Source organism: Cyanistes caeruleus, chromosome 1 (genome assembly GCF_971803275.1).
Source record: "Cyanistes caeruleus chromosome 1, bCyaCae1.hap1.1, whole genome shotgun sequence".
In the NCBI taxonomy this organism is placed as follows: Eukaryota; Metazoa; Chordata; class Aves; order Passeriformes; family Paridae; genus Cyanistes; species Cyanistes caeruleus.
This window is the reverse complement of record NC_141701.1, coordinates 82,674,290-82,691,866: the sequence shown is the minus strand read 5'-3', so window position 1 is coordinate 82,691,866 and position 17,577 is coordinate 82,674,290. Positions and strand designations below refer to the sequence as shown.

At 37.6% G+C, this 17,577-nt stretch overlaps 1 long non-coding RNA gene across 1 annotated transcript in view; it reads right to left on the bottom strand.

Annotated features, from left to right (window-relative positions):
• Positions 1-284: 284 nt before the first annotated feature.
• LOC147655662 (uncharacterized) overlaps positions 285-17,577 on the bottom strand; it is a 92,868-nt gene continuing 75,575 nt past the window's right edge. The window contains exons 2-5 of the long non-coding RNA XR_015289699.1: positions 6,530-6,696; positions 5,013-5,127; positions 4,702-4,761; positions 285-4,609 (exon numbers count right to left, since the gene is read on the bottom strand). This is a non-coding gene — a long non-coding RNA (uncharacterized LOC147655662). The remainder of the gene's footprint in view (positions 4,610-4,701; positions 4,762-5,012; positions 5,128-6,529; positions 6,697-17,577) is intronic.

The following is a 17,577-nucleotide window of genomic DNA, read 5'->3' as shown; positions in this document are numbered from 1 at the left end:
ACATCTCCTCCATTGTCCTGCAATGTAGGAGACATGATGTAAGACACCACATGTGATCTCTCCAATACGAGGATCATTTTGAAGAAATGAGGGTTGACACAAACTCTGCCGGTCCAGAAATGGCCTGAATGGGGCAGGACTCTGGCAGAAGTAGCAATTGCTAAATAAGGACAGTGAAATGACATCTGCACATACAGAAATAGATTTTGGAGTTCAGAGCCCTGTGTATTCTCTTTCTAAGATAATTCTAGTGAGAATGAAATAACGTAGAAGAGGTTTAATGCTTGGGAATTTAATCACATTGCTTTTTTATTATTATTTAAACAACACATCTACTAAAATTCACTCAATGGAAGTTAAACAAGATCACTAACAACTTAATTTTCATTTGGTAATTCAAGGTCTTTCTGGAGATGTATGAGAAACACAAGAGAAAAGCTCTCTGCCTCCATTAATGTTTTATGACAGAGTTATAATTTTATTACAGAACTGCCTTGTTTCAGCCTCTGAGAATAGCATCATAACATCTTAGAGATTGCTATGTAGAGCAGTTTAATTACTATCTGATGGTTAGATCAACAGTGTGAAAGCAGTGAGCTCTGTTATTCATGAACAAGCCAGAAAAATTAAACCGCTCACTGGAAATTGTTCTTTAAATACTTCTGCATTACCAGTGGGAATTGTTTCTCTGGATTAAAATTCCAAGTAATGCTCACTATTTCTTTAAGATGGCTTTCTATTTGGTTGGTTGTTTTGTTTTTTTGGCCAGTGACAATTGATGGTGTTTTCAGAATTACTTTGCAAGTAAGATTCTTACACCTCATTGACGGTAAGGGCCCAAGCTTCCAACACTTCCAAAAGCTATCACTCACTTTTGAAATCTGAGCTGAAATCTAATATTGTCACCAATTTTGGTGTTTGAATACGAAAGTATCTCTATTCATCTCAGTCATAGCATGCACTCTGCTAATAGCTTAATTCATCAGGAATTTTATTTAAATTGAAATGTGCATTTCAAGTCAGATGCTCAGAATTTTATTGCTGGAATAATTCAACTGAGGAGAAAATAATATTTTAAATTTATGATACTACAGAATATGCAAGCTTTTGAAAAAAATACAACCAAACAAACCATACTCTGGATTTATTGCACTGAATTACAGAAGAGCTGAATTAGCTTGCTCAAAAGTAACATTGTAACATATCTCATAAAGAGCTCAAAAAAAAAGAACTAAAACTGTAAGTCTCTTAGGAGGCAGAGCAAACCATGTTTCACACGTTTTTAACAGCATGTATGATTCCTTTGAACAGTCTCTTCCTTAGTCCCACCCTGCTGATATTAATGAACCTAGTCACAGGACGAGAGAAGGAAAAAGGAATCCACTTGTTGTTTTACAATTGGCATTTGGGAGCAAACAAAATCTAATTCAAGGAATGATATAATGGCTTGCCAGTTTTTCTCACATCCTAATGATGTGCAGTTATAAAATTCACTCTGATGATGATGAGGTTTACCGGGTAGGCTTTAGAATGGCAAATTTTGTCTTGTGTATTACAGGGTACAAAACACTGGTGACTAAAATTGTTCAGAAGACCTCAGTCCTAGAATTTATGAAGGGCTTAACAGCACTGAAAAGCTTTTCAAAGATAGAATAGAAATGAGTGCTGAATGCAAAGAAAAATATCAGATTAAAAAAACCCAACAAAACCAAACAAAAGGAAAAGTAGAAAGATAAAAGAAACCCCTCCTGAGTAGTTCAATCCATTGCATATCAGAAAAGAATGAAAGTTAGTATTCAGCCTAATGTGAAGTGACTAACCAAAGGGCAAAAATATTGACTAAAAAACAATTTCTAAATAAGAAATGTTTTTTCTAAACCAGAAATCAAGCATTCAGAAGAAATTTATGGAATTTACAGACATTTTCTTTCCACACACACCACAGTGATTTTACAGATTGCATGTTGAACATGCTCAAGTAGGGCACATGGACTCACATGATCACAGATCCACTAAGGTTGGCAAAGGCTTCCAGGATCAGGTTGAGTACAACCTTTGACCAAACGCCACCATGTCAATTAACCATAGCATGAAATGCCATGTCCAGTCTTTTTTTGAACACTTCTGGGGATGGTGACTCCACTACTTCCCTGGGCAGTCTGTTCCTGACCACACTTTCCATGAAAAAATTCTTCCTGAAATCCAGCATGAACCTCTCCTTTTGCAGCTGAGGCCAATTCTTCTTGTCCTGTCGCGTGTTGCCTGGGAGAAGAGGCCCTACCTTGCCTGGCTGAAACCTCCTTTAGGTAGTTGTAAAGAGCAATTTTCTCCAGGAAAAACACCTCCAGCTTCCTCAGCTGCTTCTCTTATGATTTAGTCTCTAGACCCTTCACCAGCTCTGTCACCCTTCTCTGGAAGGATGCTCCAGCATGAAGGGGCCCAAAAACCAAGCACAATATTTGAGGAGTCTCCTCACCAGTGCTGAGAACAGGGCACAGTCACTGCCCTGGTCCTGCTGACCACACTCTTTATGTGCTATGCACAGCTACCTCACCAGTGTTGGTGGTCCAGTATCTGTGGTATCTGGGAAAGAGCATGAATACACAGGAGAACCAGATAAGGTTCAAGCTCCTACAGCTTCTGCTCCAGGAGTGGTCCCTCCAACCATGCCCATGCACCTCTGCCATTGCCTACTGAATTTTGGGTGGTTCTCACTACATCCCTTTTGCTTCACTGCACAAAACCACAGTAAGAAAAAACCCCAAACTTTAAATATGGCAACCACCTCAAGGATAATGAAAGCACCTTGTCAAAGCTGCAAGTGAAATGAGAAGTTTTTTCTTCATTTGAGCAGGTTACAGGGTAGCCTGGATCTGCTTTCTTTCACGAGAAAGAGAAAAGTCCAGGGCTTTAACTGAAGCAGAGACACAAGCATTTGATGGGGAAGGTGGGAAAGAAAGCACAAAAACTGGAGACAGAGAGCTGGAACCTGTCGTGCTGAGGGGAAAATATAAAGTTCTGAAAGAGAAGGGAAATTGATAGAGATGAAGCTGGGCCAGGAGACAATTGACACTCACAGCCCATACAATTCTCTAATCAAGCTGTATTTAAATTGTCATGGGGTTGTAAAGCCTCTCTTTCCCTTCTACTGCTCACTACTTCAGTTTGAACAACTTCACTGTGAGAGAGAGGCACAGACTGCAGGCTTCAGAGCAGGACCGGAACCATCTACATCAATGTCCTTAAGAAGGCAGGTGGAGATTCAGATTGAAAGCAGGATACTAAGCATGGTTTTCACTGGTGCCTAAGAATGACAAATGAGAGTCTCCTAGAAAGGCTTTGCTTAATAATAACCCTTGATACAATTTTCATAAATCATTACACATTTTTACAAAAGAGCCAGAAGTTTTAAAAGAACCCCACTGGTCTTTCATCACTGCTGATAACCCACATCATACAAACAGTATTTTCCAATGTATTCTAAATGCACATATTACCCAGCAAGTGGTCCTGCAGAAATTGAAATGGCCCCTTAAAGACCTTTGACCGTTTAACAAAAAACAGCATTTTGCTGGGGAATCTGTCCGAGTTAAGAGAATCATGGACTTAACAGCGTAGAAAAAAACTTCAAACCTTTATTTAGAAACCAATTTTAAAATGATTTAGTGTTTGTAGGCCTGTAAGAGATATGGTATGTTTTTTCCAGACCCTGGATGATCTGCCCACTTGACCTTTCAGGCATCCTCTATTAAGAGCCTAGATTAAATTAGCTGCTAAAACACAAGGTTTGTTTTCTATGTCTATTCCTGAAAATTCAATTTTCCCTTTTGCTGTTAAAGCTGTTAAAGTAACTAGGTTAGTAAAAAGAAGGTAGAGACAGTACTAGAAGTTGTACCAGTCACAGGAAGATCAGGATTGAAGCGCCTAAGGGATGAAAACCATAACATGCTAGTATCATGTCCAAAGGATGTAATTGAAACTGTACTGATGAAATAAATTAAAAAGAGCATTGAAAGTTTATTTGAAGAATATAGACACAACAGGGCTTAGGACATGAAGGAGGTCACTCCAGGTCATAATTATGTTGGAGTTAATTTACATCATTTTGTTCTACTCTTTTCTGCTTACAACACATTTTTTTAAATTTAAACTGTGCCTGCATGCTGCATATCATGCATGTACCACAACTTGAATGACATACCTGAAAAGTAACAGTCCATAAAGAAACAATGGCGGCCCTAGTAACTTTAATAATTACAAGGAGGTTTAATGAAGCAGTCCAACAGCTGTATCATTCTACAATAAAGAGAGCTGTACTCCAATGCCCTTCTGCCAAATGTCCTGGGAAATGACAATACTTTGCAACTCTTCAGGGCTGCTGTTGCATTCTCGTCAGATGAATGTGTATCAGTGAAGTGTGGACTTGAGAAGAAATATTTGGATCCTCTTTTTAAAGAGAGAGAGAGGAAATGAAGTTTTTTCTGGTAGTTAAATTTGTGTTGGTATTTTGGTAAGAAGGTGTTTTGAAGAGAGGTTAGAAATGAACGTGGAGTGCATCTGAAGGAGATTGGACTCTGAAGGTCAGTAAAGCAATGATATCACAGTTATCCTGGAAAATATCACAAAACCATGAAAGAAATAACAGCTATGTATCAGCTGCACATGGTTCTACTCTGAACTACTAAATTTAGCAACACTTACCTTGTCCCCGTTTCTCTTCCTGTAGCTGTTACTGCTCCTGTCACCATAATGACTTTCGGCCTGTTGAAAATAGAAAGGAAAAGCACACCCTAATCTCCAAAAATCTTCAATATTTTGCTGTCGGTCTTGAATCATCAAAGTCTGATTTGGACCATACTGAGTTCTGAGTGAACATGAGCAGCCCTGTAAATTCATTGTCTTGGGATATGTTTGTGGTTCCCATTATTGAGCAAGAAGACAAAAAGGAAATGGGTACCTGCCATCTTTTCACGCTTACTTTAGTTTTTAACTTAGTTTAAGGGTCAGAATACCTCACAGTCTTCTCCTGCCACATTCTTCTCAGAGTGAGCTACTCAAGTCTCAGATCTCAGATCTCCCTGGGACTCAGGGAAGAGGAGAAGGGTAGTTCTTCTTGGACTGAAATTTCTGTAGGAAGAGTAATTTTTTGTTCTACATTTGCTGTGAGAAAATCAGTCACCAGTAAATCATCACAAAGCCTATTGACATCCATTTGAGACCAAAAACAAAGCAAGAGAAACATAATAAAAAACAATAAGTAATCTAGTTTATTGCAGGACTTCTAGTTGTAACTCAAAGCCACCTAAGGCACCAGTAAGCACAGACACAAATTTCACTACTCTCATTCTGATATTTCTCTTCCTCGGATATCCATTTGACACTTGATTAGTCATTTTATAAAAACACCATCATGTATTTATTTCTTCAGCTTTTTGATCCTGAAACAGAGCAGCATACAACTGCTGTGTTTCAGGATCAAATCAATTTTCTCAGCTGGGAGAATTGGAGACCTGTATGTCTGCCAATAACTATCTGGCAATTACTGAACAGGTAACACTTTTTGCTCTAGTGCACAATGTTATTTTAAAAATATGTGCTAACTGAACTAATTGAAACATAGCAATCTTTGAAACTGCCTTATTCCTGAGGTGTCAGTCACAATGACATATTGGGGTCTCCCATCCAGCAGATTGTGAAGAAGAGACAGGAACAGAAGTGGAACTGAAAGCTGTCTCCTGTTATGAGAAGGAAATCATTCAGCACTCCCATTCCTGGTGGTGGTCCTTGAGTTGAAAGATGTTAAGTTTCACAACTGCTACAGTTTCTGAATTTATCAGAAAATGATAAACATCTTCTTCCTCAATGATGCTGGCAAAATGAGAAGTTAATTGTTACCATTTGTAGCAGAAGTCTCTTTCAGCACTCACACTGACAGTTTTTCTACTCCATTTTCCATTTTTCCACAGCAAATTTGCAGCCAATAGCACATGCCATAAAGCACCCTGCCATTGTACATTGTCTTTGCATTGTTTTGTTTAAAGAACTAAAGTGTGAAACTGGGATACACAAAGATTTCAGATGTAGATGTGATTTTTCTGATGTGTTCTATCATTAGATTTCTTTTTCTCTATGTGTACATGAAATGTTCCAGGCTCAGAGAAAATAATTTGGTATAATCAAATTTATGTAGGTGATCTACAAACCCTACACACATCAAAGCATTAAAATAAGGAAGTACTTAAATAGGAGGGGGAAATATCCTTAAAAAATATTTAATTCCATCTTATTTCCTTGTAAGATGTATTAAACTCAATTTACTTCAAATGTTGCATCTTAATAAAAATTATAAAATATAACATTCATTTTAAGTCAATTAGTTCGCATTTCAAAAACTGAAAGATATCCTTCTATACCATATTTTATAGAGCAATTACTCTAATCATTGCCAAAGGATACACACACTGAGCAGAACTGATCTAATCACCACTTTATATGTACAGTGGGTGAGGGTGTTTTAATTTTTACGTACAATTTCCAGTTTACTTCAAGGTCTGTGCAACGCTGTGCTCTGACTTGTGCGTGAGTTACGACACAAACAGAAATCCAGGCCTTTGTCGGTGACCATGGTCCAGTCAGGAAAGCTCTTCTCCAGTTCCAGCAACCTGGTCACTCCTCCTTTCTTTTCACCACTTGATGCTGGTAAGTGCATATGCAACATAAGAGCAGAGAAATCTCAAGACAACATCTGGTGTGCTTTCTCAGCCCTGGGCAAGATCAATTATATCTACATTATTACATGAAAATATTAGTTAATCTGGTTTTAAAAACCTCAAATGGCAAATGATTATGCTTTCTCTTTATAAATTAACCTGTTCTTGTACTTGTGTGTCCCTACCTTCAGGAGGTGCCTCTTAATTTTGAACCCATAAACCTTCTTGACTGTTCTTTTTTTCTTCTTTTTTTTTTTTTTTCTCCTATCCACTATGAATATGAAGGGAATATAATTCATTTTAGCAGGAGCTTTTTAGCTTTTTAGTTGTTTCAAGATCACCCTCCAATTTTCTTTTTCCTAAAGAACTTAAATTATTTCAATGTTTTCTGGTATGTCATATATTCAGGATTTCTAACTATTCTCAGACCTTCAGTTTTCCCTCCAGGCTGCCCACATCCTTCTTGAAAGGAAATATCTAACAGGGGACATAAAATTTAACATGAAGCTCTGAGGCATTTCCAATGCTACCTAAAGAGAAAGGTAATCTCTTTTATCCCTGAGTAGTAAGTCCTTTCTTGCCCCTTAGTAGCTTTAAATTGGCATACTTTTTCTTAACTTCACAGTAGAGAGAGTAGGGACCAACTAATGGAATAAAAAAAAATCTTAATTTGAATTACTACAGAGGGAAGTTTTAAGGGTTCTCATGCTGCAACACAAACACATAAGACAAGTTACAAGATTCAGCCAGTGTTGCAGATGTAAATTGAAGATGAGAGCAAAATGCGGACTGAGTATATCACAGCACACAGAACTGACATGTTCAAACTTAGATTGAACATTTCCTATGAAGAAGTGATGCAGTGCAGCAGAAAGCAACCATGAGCATTCTAAAACAATGAGAAGGCTAAACACAGCATCAAAATCTTGGCTTGACTGTAGGGAAGACAGCTGCAATTCAAGGTCTGTCAAGCTGTGACTTTCTATTCTACTCATTTTGCTGATGGAAGAGAGAATGCTGTTTTTATAGCAGTCAGTTCCTGCTGCAAGATGCAAACTAAGCCAGAAAAAAAAATATCAGCCCCACAGAGAGGGTAGGATTCACACCAATTCACAAGAATTAAAGTTTGTTTGTTCAGATATCCTCTTAATATAGTGAAAAAGAACCCTTCAGTCAAGGAAGAATCACAAAACAAATTTCAGGCTTTGTGATGAAGTAAAAAAAAAAATCATCTAGAAGATGAGTGCTGTGAAAACATCTATACTTCTCCTAGTGCATACCAATGATAACAGTTTATTTCTAGCCTTAGAATAATTAATACTGTGTTGAGTTAATACCAAGTTGAAAAATTCTCCTGTGTGTAACTACCTCATTGTCACAAATCTTAGCTAAGTCTTTCAATTTCTTCAAGGAGAAAGTAAATATCGGGTTTTCTGGGAGCTGGGTTGGAGAAAACTATTATGAAAACATTGGCTTTTTCATCTTGTGGTTTGTAGGTAACCATTGTTAGTCCTTCTTCTGTCATCTGTGGTTTGATCTCAGGAGCAATCTGCATACAAGATGAGAATAAGGGTGGTTAAGAGTCCTTCTGAACAAACAAAAAGAGAAAAGAAAATGGAAAGGACCAAAGCTGCTTTTTCCTCTCTTTTCTATACCTGGCTTTGCAATATAAGCTAGCATGCTGTTCAACCCAGATCAAAGTGTTTCACAGAGATGTCTCTAACTGGAGAATGAATTTTTCAGAAGAAAAAGAACAATGCATCATTTTTATTGCATATTTTTAAGAATCCTATGGCCTTTACTGAAAGAATTCTGTTTGAAGCAACAAGGGTAAGAAGGGAGTAAGTTCAAAACAAGGAGAGTAAGCTCCTGGATTTAAAATCATTTGGTAAAGGATTAATGCAAGTGTTCATTCTGGGGATTATCTGATGAGTGTCTGATGTGAGTAATGCTTTCAGTAGTCATACTTTATTTCATACTTTATTGCATCTCTTCTATTAGTTTGATTACTGTTTATTTCTTTATCAGACAGGTCCTAACCCCAAGAAGTTTTCATTGTGGCTAAACAAACAAGGGAGACACTACAGACACCAGGCTGCTATCCTGCCCAACTGGAGTAAGAAATCACCTACTCCAGCACAATCCTTCTTTCCCTACTTTTCTGCCTGGTCTTGCAGCTTCCTGCAATCCCATGGATGGAGAAACTATTCTTCCACTCTCCTCCTGACTCCACCAAAACACCAGAGAAAGTGATCGTAACTTCCCTTTAGTCCATCACTTGCAGCAGAGGGGAAAAACTCATTCAAGCTTTATTGTGACCACTCTGGGAATAAGGATGGTGATAGAGACTTAGCAAGGCTGGCTCATTCAGTCTTTAACACAGGACTAAATTCAGAGAGGAATGTTGTATTAATGCATCACAATTACAACAATGATGGTATAACAATAAATTCAGAATTGTGTTACTCCTGTGGTAATAATTCAAACCTCTTCATGATCAGAAACGCTTCAAACAATGTTTTAATATTTTCTTTGGATACATATGTGAGGTTCTGCTTTATTTGTCTTTAGCTTAATCATGAACACAGCTAGACTCAATGTCCCTAGAGGCCCTTTCCAACCTAAATAATTCTAATAATTCTATGATTTTTCCAGTTCTACTTCTGATGCTGTTGGTCTTTGTACATCAGTTGAATGTTGATGTTTGAATCCTGGTTACACTCAGCCAAACAAAAAAGATCAGACTATTGAGAATTATTTCTCAGTGTCTTCATATTCTCCAGATTCACTGAATAATGTTAGAAAAAAATACCTGAAGTAATTCATCCTATTCCCTCCGTGAGATATTCCAGCAACACATATGGGTGAGCTCAGCCTTCAAAACCAAAATAAGTTTATTTCTCTGCTTAAGAAAACTGAAATCACAACAAAAACCTCTCCTACTCTTAGGTATATTTAGCAGTTCCCACATGATTTGTACTCCAAGTCAGTCACATTTTTGAGGTATTCTATCCTTTATCTAGAGAACTATTTTCCTCACCAAGGCTGATAATTACTGCAAGTCAATGCTACTTGTTACTTTCTTTATTGTGTTTGCTTTCTATAGAAATCCACATGTACTGAGAACTTTTCCCTGTAAAATGTTGAGTCCTCTGGTTTCTCATTCTCACTTCTGTGCCTGGGAAGATCACAGAGCTGTATCCAGCTCTAGGATCCTCAGCACAGCAAGTAAGTGAGACCAGAGGACCACAAGATGATTTGAATGATGAAGTTCCTCCTGTGAGGAGAGCCTGAGAGAACTGGGTTTGTTCAGACTGGAAAAGGAAAGGCTTCTGGGTGTCCTAATTGCAGCCTTCCACTACCTGAACGGAGCCTGCAACAAAAGATGGAGACTTTTATAAGAGCAGGTAAGTCACAGGACACTGACTGATGGCTTTAAACTGAGAGTAGTTTTAGATGAGATATTAAGAGGAAATTCATTACTGTGGGAATGGTGAGACACTGGCACAGGTTTCCCAGAGGAGCTGTGGATGCTTCATCCCTAAAGGTGTTGAAGGCCAGGCTGGATGGAGCTCTGAGAATCTTTGCTTAGTGAGAGGTGTCCCCAGCCATGGCAGAGGGGTTGGAACTAGATGATCCATACAGTCCCTTCAAACCCAAATATTCTACAATTCTATGTTAATATTTCCTGCTGCAATATGGTTTAAAGTTTACTTTTATCTTTGTTTTCAAACACTTAACAGTCTGGAACAGGGAAAGGAACATGTGATACTTCTGGAATAAATCTATATTTTTCAGAGTTTTTTCCTAACTTTTCTTTTGACATCAACCAAAGGACAAACACAGCAACATATTTTCCACAGTGAATTGTCTTGTCCCCTATGATGAAAGGTGTACCATACTATTTATTTGGCTGGAACAGAGAGCCTGTGTGCAGCTAGTTACACAGTTGTAGAAGACCTAGTGAAACGATATGATAACCATTTTGTAATTATATATGTGCAAATAATTCTTCAGGAAAATTCAGGTTTTTCTTTCTAACTAGAGTTTAAAGGCAAGTAAGCAGGACTAAAGATCTCTCCTTGTTCTGAGACACACCTCCATTAACTGAAGAGAAATAAAATTTAATAAAGTAGTAAGAGGATCTTCCCAGCTTAGACCCATGAAAATTAATAGCCTGTCAAACACATGAGGATGTACCATGTTATGTTAAAAGTACTCGTTCTCCCAATTGTGTTTTTTAAGCATTTAACTTTATGTCCAAGACAATGTTTGCTGTTGCTCCTGCAGCTAAGAATGACAGCACAGATGCTGGTAAACCTAACCATCAAATAACCAACACTTAACTTCTCATAATAGTACCACATAGTTGAGTGTCTTTGCCATAAAATATCAAGGTTAAAGCCTACAAACCCCTACAGATAATTAATGCACTCAGTAGAACATTATCCTGTGAACTGTCTGCATGAGAAACTTAGTGTGCACTTAGCTAGGCTATAAAATGTTACATTGCCTATGTAAGCTCCAAGCATCTCCGTGAGAGGTTGGTTGCTGCATTTTGAAATCTATCCCATGCTGAGTATTCAAAGATCTATTTGCATAAGGAATAGAAGCAGCCAACATGTTATAAATTTATACCTTTCCTTGCTGAATGCTGGTTTCTCTTACAAAGAAAACTCCCAGACTGAACTCATATACTGTACTAAGGAAAACAGCAATACAAATGATTAACTTTTATTATTCTGTACTCTGTTTGCCAGAGTACATTTACTTGTCATTACTTTGGCAAGAAAGCTTTGCTCTTGAAAGAGTGTCAGCTTTCACAGGCATTTTAATGAAAAGGCAAGAGAAGTGAGAGAAGAGAGAAGTGCTCTTCTGGTTCATACAAAGAGGCAATAACAACTGATCCTGAGATCTGATAGACCACCTCTCAAATATTTTGATCCAGAGTACTTCAACAGCTTATAAAATGATGCCTGTGTTTATTGGAAAAATCAGAACTCAAATACTGTACCATGCAAACCTCATAATAATTCTGTGCTTCAATTTTAAGTCTTTATAACACATAAACAAAGATTTTACACAACCTTGCAAGATCCTGGACCCCATTCCTGGGTTTCAGCCAATTTCCCCCAAAAGGAGTAATCCATGGAAGAAATCTATACTATACCCCTCAACATTAAACTGTTTTTATGTGCAACAGGCAATATTTCATTAAAATGGTTTCCTAATATGAGGAATGGAAGTCTATTTACAATATCTATCTAGAAGTTCTCAGGTGAGGTTAATGGACTAAAGGTGCTATAAACTAAATTTGAAAAATTCAGACTCTAGTAAACACAATACTAAAATAGGCTAAAAATACAAGCCATAATTATACACATCACTTCACAACTACAGCAATGGCCACAAAAGAAAGCTGGCAACCTCCCCCCTACATCCACAAACTTGCACTGGAGGGAAGAATTTTGTTCAGGATGCATAATCAGCCTTACTCTGTTAAAAGCCAGGTATCCTCATGCAGAAAGAGAAACTGAACAAAAACTTTGAAGACATACAGTAATTCAGGATCTCAAAAGTTGCACAGGTAGTGTGTTTAATTTTTTGGAAATAGCTAACGCATGAAAAACCAATTGGATGTGTAAGATTACTGCATGAGTACATGCAGAAGTTATGTCTGTAATTTATAATGAAGAATGTTCCTCTTAACTATCTCATCTCTTCCTATTCTGTTTCAGGGTGAACTAGAAAAGAAAAAAAAAAAAAAAGAAACCAAAAACCATCACTGACCAAATTATAACAGCACTTTATCTAAATAACTGCTTCTATTTGTATGTGAAATAACCTTATATATTTATCACACAAATAACCTAAGTATTGTTGTAAATCAGAAAACTTCCATTACTTTTGATCAGAAGCTATCCAAAGATATCACAGGGTCTTAAGTACTTTTGCAAATGTAGATATCATCCCTGCTGTAATAGTAATGATGCTGAAGAACATTTTCTGAGCTTTCTTGGCTCTTCCCCTAAACACAGTTTCAGGAATGTGAAAAGCAATTGAACAACAAAAATAACAAAAGCCCCCATTTCAGATCAACCTGAAATTAAATACTTATATATCGAGTATCACAATCATTTTAAGTAACTTTTTTAAATAGTTAATCTATGAGGCAACATAGATTTAACATGTTTCACTTAAAAATGTATCAAGGTGAAACATTTCAAATTTTTCTCTATTTGAAGAAAACTGTCTGAAAAAACAGGTCAGAATTTGACAAAAATTAGTAGTCAGTTCTCATTTTCTTCAAAAATAGAGTTTTCAGTTATATTATAACTTCCAGGAAGGGGGAATATATCCTGCTTTGTCATTTATAATCAGTATCAATGACAGCTTCATGTAAGTTAATGCTGCCAGATTTCAGAGAACATTGTCAGACTCAACTCCACATTAACATTAAAAAAGAGAATGAAAACAAAAACATGTCAGTTTTCAGTATTTCAGCTTCCAAATCAGATGGAATAATTTTCCCAGTGTCAAATATCAAGAGGAAAAAGAACCAAGGGGAATAATGTCATTTATTCTTCTGATTAGCCTTGAAATACAAAATCTGGTATCACATTCTACTTGTAAAACTGTTAGAACTATATGTTCTTTATTATTTACCATGCTGCCAAGTTTGTATTCTCTGAAAATTTTACCAGCTATGGTAAAATTCATGTCATCACTGTGATGAAAATTCATTTTTTGTTGAGAAAAATAAAACCCAGCACTAAAGGAATAACCATCTCCTAAGTTCATCTTTCTCAGCACCTATTCATCCAAAACTACTGGAACCTTTAGTGTGGGAATATGCCAAGCTTCTGACTTGCTTGCCATGCTTGACAGTATAGATACAGAGACTGAAATTATTCAGCCACTGAGGCAGCAGGGAGCAAAAGCACCATCTCCTAGAGGCAAAAACTCAATGAGATTGTGGAATATATCCACGAGAGTCCAATATGTCTTACTTCACTTTTTCCTCAAGCTCAGGAGCCACACTTAACTTTGGCTGAACACGGCAAGACCTAAATAAAGACCTACAAAAAGCAACTTGTAAAACTGAACTCTGTTTTTATGAAGAGTGAACTTTGTTCAAGACAGTCAGTGTTCATATTATGAAATGGGATGCCTGCTAGGAAACAGAACCAAAGGCAAAGCCAGTTGAGCACAACGAAATATTCCTGATAGACGTGGTCTGTCTTTAATTTTTATTACTCTTCACTGTAATTGCATTATCTGCCCTGATTCCAAGAACTGCTGCTGCTTTCTTTAGTGAACTACTGTTAAAGAACAGTGAGATTGAGGGAGCTTTAAGCATGTTCACACATACATGAAATATAAATGATGTGGGTATATATATTTACATATGGTGCATGTTCCTCGTTATTCTTTTCATCCTAAAGAGACACATTGTGCATGTCTCAGTGATGTTGAAATGAAAACATTAAAGAGGAGCTCCCCTTAATGGTCACCAGTGTTCTACTGGGTTTTGTCTTCATCAGGAGCAGCAACACATCATTCAGAAAAAGCAGTTTAGTTTTCTGTAGTGCATATATATATATATATATATATATATATATATTTACTCATAGATTACTAACATAAGCATGGTTCTCAGCAGTTTACTAAAAAATATGAGAATTTCAAGCAAATTTGCAATGTTCCTTTTAGATTATGATGGCATAGTTAAAATTACCATATAGCTATGCAATAGCATTAAATATTTAAAATATATTAGTAACTTGATGTTTGTATCATGAATGTTCAGTAAATATTTATGATACAACTTAATAAGTGGTCAGTTACAGTGCAGACAACCCTAAAGCCACAGGTGAAAGCACTGAGATGTGTAACTACTTAGAATTTTTCAGATCAAATATTAAGGGATTTGCATAAAGGAATAAATATAGGAATAAATGTATCTGAACAATTCTCCATTGCATTTGTTTGAGTAGCAGTATCCTTGACATTAAAGTGGAAGACTAAAACCATGAAAATCTTTGCTAACTTTTATCACATGCCTTCACAGTGACAAAACAAAAAGCAGGCAAATAGGGAGAATTGCCCTCTGAAACAACATCCCCAAAACACAGCTGAGGCAGCAGCATCAGGGTGACCCCATCCTACATCCAGAAGGACATATCGCTCCTCTCCAAACACCTGCAGGGAGGCAGTCACTCATCAGAGGGCTGTCATGGTCCATTTGAATATCTTGGATTTACAGGACAGCTACTCCAATTTAAACTTTATTTCCTGAGCTCATTAAAAAAATACAACTAGCAATCATGAAAAACAGGAGCTCAATCCACTTTTAGCAGAGTAACCTATCACATGAATTTAGTCCTTTACCTTGCAGCTCACAAGGTTTCATGACTTATAACACTTAATTGAATTTGTGCATCTATAAGGTTAAAGAAAAGCTACCTAGCCCATGGTGAGTGTGCTCATCCTTCCTCCTGCACTACAGTGTGGGTACATCCTGTGTCACAACTGGAAGCATGAAGGCCTCAGCAGTTGTGATGCTGTGGGAATAACTTAAAATTTTGGGGGGGGGGGGGGGGGAAAGCTGATATTTTTGATATTTCATCTTGGAATTTTGATCTCTACCATTTCCAGAGGGCAGCAGATTCTGACAAAAGTGCCAGGCATGGATGACGGACAGCAATTTGCAGAGGACAATGGCTGCACAATGACCCTTTAGCTCTTTCTGTCTACCTAATGGCACTGCTCCTGCATACATCATAGCATGAGCTACTCTAGCCAAAATCTAAGTGGGAGTTGAATAATAGTCACAGCTGTGCAGCCACAGCACCAAGTGGCAGCAGGGTGTTCTGAGAGTCCCTGCGACCAGGCTGGGAGCAGGGTGGGGGAAGGAGGACAAGGCTGGCCAGCTGACTGTGAGTCACTAGCAGGCAGATTCTCATGCTTGGGAAAACAGTGCTCAGTTTTGCCAATGCTGTTGAGACCCTAGAGTCAGCTTTTAATTACCCAGAGCGTGTTACTTGCTTTCTTCCACAAATCCCTGCACTCCCCAAACTCTAGTGAAGGTCAGGACCAAGGAGCTCTGTGCCAAGCCCACTCAACTTGGCACACACACCACCTGATTCCCTTGGCTTGGGATCAAACCTCAGAAAGCTTTCAGTGCACATCAGAGCTCTTTTAAAGTCTGTCGTGGCACCAAGACGTGACAAGCACGCAGTGGCTTGGCCAGAGCGGCTGCAGGGCAGAGCAATGTCACCCAGATGCCCTCTGCAAGCATCACTGGCCCTTTGTGCCACAGAGCTGTGAGTAGGAGCAGCCTGGTCACACAGACTCCTATCTTGGTCCATGAAATAGAGAGAGCTGCACTCTGTGCCTCCTTAACAAAGGACAGAGTGATTCTCCCGCTAAAAATTACAACAAAGGGCATTATTATTAAATTAAAAAGGACAAATAAAAAATACACAGCAACTTAATGACCACAGAATTTATGGTCATCTCACTGTTTTAAGAGTTGCTTATTATGTATAGTGAAAAAAAAAAGAACATTCCTATGAAAAGAATATTCCTATGCTTAATTCTGATGCTCATATCCCATGTTAAGTTTTTTCAGCAGAAAATGAGTTTACTTTTGAAATGCCTAACTCTACACTGTAAAAAAAAAAAAAATCAAATTCAATATTAGCAGTAATTTTTTATTGAAATGAAATGTTTAATTTAAACAAGAGACTGTTTGATACTCTTCTTTGTAAGGAAAAGTCATACTTCATTTTGCCTGATGAATAACTTTTTTCTCAATTCTTTTAAACTGTTAAAATTACAATGACTAGGTTAAAAGAAAAAGAAAAAATTATATATCAGTGTGTGCTTTTGATATGCTGATACAGGTCAGCAAGATGTAAGAGCTCTTTCTCTGCAGTAGCAAGAAGGAAAAGGTGGTTAATTCAGGGGTCTGCCTTCAGGTAACAATGATTTCTAGGCAATGTGCTTATGCAGACCTCCCCATGATTCAAGGTGCACCAGAGGTTCAAACACCTGGAGGATGCAGACACAGTAAACATCACAATCCTTGTGACTCAGAGGCCCATAGCACCACAGGACCAAATTTAGGACCAAAGGTTCTAAATCACTAAGAGTACTTTCACACACACACTGTGGAAAGATTTGGAATTTTCAGAAGTCCCAGGCTGTGTGCCCTACAGCACTATTTACAGGAATGCTTTTTAGGCCCATTTGGCCCTTTTCCTTGATCTGCCAAGTCTCGGGTCATAGAACACCAAAGCATCGAGGAGGAACAATTAATTGCCCCCAAGTTATCACTGAAGTCAACTTCTTTTTAAAAAGTTATGGGTTTTTTGGGGGGTTTTTTGGTGATTTTGTTTTTGTTTTATTTGGTTTTTAATTGAGGCTGACTTCTGTCACCTAATTGAAAAAACCTCAAAACTCTAGTACCTCCAAATCTGAAAATGCTTCTCTTTGCAATTTTTTTTGGCTGAGAAGGTATTCTTACAACTTTTTACCACATTTAGTATTTTTCAGTTGTAACAATTTACATGATGAAACTACAAATAATATTTAAAAACATATAACCAAAGTTATCTGCCTCCAAAATTTTTCCACTGCCATTTGCTTCTAGATTAAAATGAAAGTTACAGTTACTGCCTACCTTGTGGCAAGCTCTTTCTGACTTTCAACAACTCATCCTCCTCTAGGGCCTGATGTAAGCAGGAAACCTCTCTTAATCCAGTGAGGCTACAAGACTTTATAGACAGACATAACCAATAGAATATGGTTACTACCTTACTCTTAAGTGGAGAAAATCTTGCCATCTGTTAAAAATTCCCTG